Genomic DNA, 4,857 nt, shown 5'->3' on the forward strand with positions numbered 1-4,857 from the left:
GCGGCCCCTTTTCTGGCCGGCCGGGTAGCGTGCTCGGATAAAGGTCTGATATGGACCTGGTGGGGACCCCCACGCCGTTTTTTTCGGCGTAGGGATTCCCCTTTAAGTCCATACCAGGTGACGGGGCCAGCGACGCCTCCTTTGTTAGTCCCGGCTACCTGGAGCCGCACTCAAAATGAGCGGACTTTCCTCCGTGTGTGCGGGCGAGTCCGTTCATTTCAAAAGTACAGCAGTCCACCGCAAAAGTGTCGTGTGTGGGCAGGTAGCTCTACAGAAAGTCCGGCGGTTTGTCTGCCAGACTAAGTCCGCCGGATAATCTGATACGTGTGTACGCGGCATTACTTTCACAAAGACCGAACAATATCCACCAATTTGGGTTATTTGTAACAAAGATATGTAGCAGTATAAATTGTGGCCAAAATGTATAAAGAAAAATTTATAATTTGCAAAATTTTATCACAGAAACAAAAGACAAATGCGTTTTGTTTTAAAATTTTCGTTTTTTTTTTCAAAATTTTCGTTTTTTTCAAAATTTACGTTTTTTTTTTCATTTATAGAGCAAAAAATAAAAAAAACCCAGAGGTGAACAAATACCACCAAAAGAAAGCTCTATTTGTGGGAAAAAAAGGACAAAAAATTCATTTGGGTATAGTGTCATTCAAAGTGTGAGAGCACCGAAAGCTGAAAATTGGTCTGGGCAGGAGGGGGGGGGGGGGGGGGGGTTTAAGTGCCCAGTTGTCAAGTGGTTAAAGTGAAGTCCACATTTTACTTTGTACCAAAGGTAAACTTACAATAAGGTTTACCTGTACGGACAGTGACTTGCACTGTTTAGGAGATATCAACAGTGGGTGCAGCCGGTGATGGCATCAGGGGTTACATGGTTGTGACACTTGATGATGTCAGACGTGCTGATGAAACGCATTGGGTGTGGTCGAGCGTAATACGTCATTTCCACCAATAGCGGAACGCAAGTCGGCGCCCCTGCTTCACTTTCTTTTGTATTGTATTTTTTTTCAAGTGGAATTTTTAAATAGCTTTTTTTTTTAAATAAATATACGTACTTCACCATGGGAGATCGTTTCTTCCTTTTACTCCTTCAGTGATGCCTGGAGATTTAGTGATGTTTTGATCCAATCTGTCTTTGGAGGCTTCCTTTGCTGAATCACTGAGACGAACATCGGGATTAATTCTGTGCCAATCTGCTGTATACGACTCCTGTAATGGGGGTCATGTAAATCTGGTGAGTAGGCTGTGTGACCAGAGTTGGTGGAGCAATGGACCAATGGACTCGTATGCACTATTGGAAACCATTTGATGGATGTTTTTGGACATTGTATTTCTTTCTATTTATACTTACTTTACCTTTTGGAAACTGCACCATATGTTTATTTTAATTTTTTTCTATACACTGGAGATACCTGGTGATCATTTTAAGTATAATAGCACTTCAGAGTTTACATGATCGTATATTTTGCACGTTCACTGCATGTTAATCAATCCACTAGGGACATCTAGCGGTCATTCATGATATTGCACTTTATGATGTGTATGTTTTGGTAAAGAGTGCGCTGTTCATCACATTTTTCTTAGTGTACTGATTAGAACTAATTTTGTGGCGCAGTTCACCAATATTTACTATGATACATAAGATGGTTAAAGTGGGTATGCAGAGGCTGTCTCTCCTCATTGACTCAGACACAGACTTCATTGGCTCCTGCTGCTGTCAGTCACAGCGAGTGAGTAGGGGCAGGCCTCACTGTGTCTTTGGGCTAAGGAGCGAGCAAACTGCTTGCTATGGGGGCATGGGCAGGGGGGGAGGAGTCCCGAAAGGGATCTAAGAAAAGGAGGATCAGGGCCGCTCTGTGCAAAACAATTGCACAAAGCAAGTAAGTATACTTTTTTTTTTAAAAGGAACATTTACAGTCACTTTAAGTCTAGATTTTATGCAGTGCGGGAAAAACTGCAATCAGTTCCGGTGTCCCATACTGCATGCAAAACGCACTGCACTTGTGACCTGTTCCAGGTGTCGTTAACGACACTGCAAACGCAGTGCATAGTACAAAATGGCCATGTGATCTAGTTGTGGTGCAGCTCAAAAAAAGGTGCATGCAGTTCTTTGGTGTGATTTGAGTTCATTTAAAATGAATGGGCTCAAATTGCACTGAAACTGCTAGAAGTCTCGGCTATTACAGGGAAATGGAGAACCCAAGAGTAGTGTCTGCAGGGGCCCTGAGGGCCAAAGGTTGGGCCTCTGGGTTGGAAGCGATTGTTTACAGCCCATGAAGCTGTCATCTTTGCCTCTGTTAGATCTGTAGTTGCCTGGGTGCTGCCCATGTGCTCAGTTACAACAGCAACCATTTGATGTCTTGACAGTTTGGTTGAGAGCACTTTTACCGTTCTCTCTCACGGCATTCCCTGAATGTGACTGTTTTGGGAAACAGATTGATGGGTTTAGTTCCACTTTAAAAGCTTAAAAAAAGAAAAATGTTTCTGCAGCAGTTTAGTTCCCTTGCCAGTGTTGTACCTACAGAATGTCACACAGAATCACTAGAGGGTGGAGGGACCGCTTACCTGTTTTTGTAGCATCACTCCCTTATTGGCTGGATTATGGCAGTAATGCTCTTCCTCGCTGGTGAAGGATGATTGTACAATGTTTCCACCATCGAGAGACTGACAACTCACTAATCCGGCCAGAGAGGGAGCGGCACCATGGAAGCAGGTGAGTTATTTCTATACAGGTTGGTCGCCTATAGCATGCCAAGTTTAGGGTGACCATACATGTCACAATCTGATTGTACATTCTTCTTTTAAACTTACCAATTTTTACAGAAAAGAACACAAATGTACACAATGTATTTCGTTTGTATCCAATGCACAGGGCCTTCTATGACAGATTTGGGGGTGGATGTAAAGCACATTGTACAGTTTTAGCTGGAGTTGTTAGGCTTTAGGATTTAAAATATAAACATTGAATATGATAACCTGATGAGGGTCACTTACCAGCTACGTCACTGCTGGTGTGTACACAAGGCCTACTCACACTCCTTCTGGACCAGCGTCTTAGAGATCAGTTATACCCAATTATCATTCTTCCCAGGACTGGTATAGATGGTAAATTGCAGGTACCCCTCATCTCCTCTATTACAGGGGATAATGAACAGTTTGTACAGATGGCAGAGATCTGGGGAAATGAAGGTGTGGTATGGGCCACCTCTGAAGGATTTGTCACTATCAAGATCAACAGTAAGAAGTTTGTGAACATTTATTACTTTAACCACTTGCCAACTGGGCACTTAAAGTGGTTGTAAACTCTCCCCCACAACTTTGTCCCATGTAAATCATCATAAAAACCCTTAATGAACACTGCTTGTAGATCTCTCCTTACTTGCTTAGTATTGTTGTAATCCTTTTTGTTCTTTAGAATGAAGTCACTGAGCATGCCCAGATCTCCCCTGATTTACGACACACTCTCTATGTGCTTGTCTATCTTATTAGGACTTCCTACCGCACACAACACTGAACTCCCAGGAGATTTCATAATCACTCAGAACTTCCTCCTACACCCCATATGACTACGTGAAATCACATGCAGTGTAAACCTGGCCATTACTGCAGTCTTATCAGCTGATAAGACTGACACAGGCAAACATTAGGTAATCAGCACAAGTAAATACTATGAAATAAAACAAGTCAGCTATGAACAGGGAAGCAGGGTTGCCATAGAAACGTTCAATTGAGAAGGAGGCTTGGTTAACAGTGCAGGAAGTGCTCAATGTAAGGTCAGAAATACACTCCACTGTGAACTCAGAAAACAATACTTAAGATGGCACTGCCTAACCCCTAGAAAAAAGCTTTTTAAAGTTTCTTTAAACATTAAGTAATATGCAACTTGGACTGGATTACAGTGGCTATAGTTTGATAATTACTTATTATAATGGACTAAATGAAAAGAAGCATCAGAGTGGGAGAGTTTACTTCCTCTTTAAACTCCCTTCCTAACCAATTTTCAGCTTTCGGTACTCTCACATTTTGAGTGACAATTACTCAGTCATGCAACACTGGACCTATATGACATTTTTGTCTCTTTTTTTTCACACAAATAGAGCTTTCTTTGGGTGGTATTTAATCACCGCTGTTTAAAAAAAAAAAAAAAAAAAAAAAAACTTTTTTGTTGCCGCTATAAAAGAAAAAGACAATTCTTTAAAAATAATGCATTTTTCTTTGTTTCGGTTATAAAATTTTGCAAATTAGTAGTTTTTCTTCATAAATTTTTGCCAAAATTTATACTGCTACATATCTTTGGTAAAATTAACTCAAACTGGTGTATATTATTTGGTCTTTGTGACAGTTATAGAGTCCACAAGCTATGGTGCCAATTTCTGAAAATTGATCACACCTGAAGTACTGACAGCCATTATTTCTCATTTCCTGGGAACCTAACATGCCAGTAAAGTACAAATAACCCCCAAATGACCCCTTTTTGCAAAGTACACATTCAAAGTCTTTAGTAAGAGGCATGGTGAGTTTTTTGAAGTTGTCATTTTTCCCCCACAATTCTTTGCAAAATCAAGATTTTTTTTCACAAAATTTTCATATTAGCAGGTTATGTCTCACACACAGCACATGCATACAAGTTACACGCCAAAACACATTCTGCTACTCCTCCTGAGTATGGCGATACCACATGTGTGAGACTTTTACACAGCCTGGCCACATACAGTGGCCCAACATTGAGGGAGCACCTTCAGGCGTTCTAGGAGCATAATTTACACATATAATTTCCTGACTACCTCTTGCACTTTGGAAAGGACCCAAAAATGACCCCATTTTGGAAAGAAAACACTCCAACAAATAATC

Source organism: Lithobates pipiens, unplaced genomic scaffold (genome assembly GCF_037356315.1).
Source record: "Lithobates pipiens isolate NorthernLeopardFrog02 unplaced genomic scaffold, aLitPip1_a1.2 Scaffold_18, whole genome shotgun sequence".
Classification (NCBI taxonomy): Eukaryota; Metazoa; Chordata; class Amphibia; order Anura; family Ranidae; genus Lithobates; species Lithobates pipiens.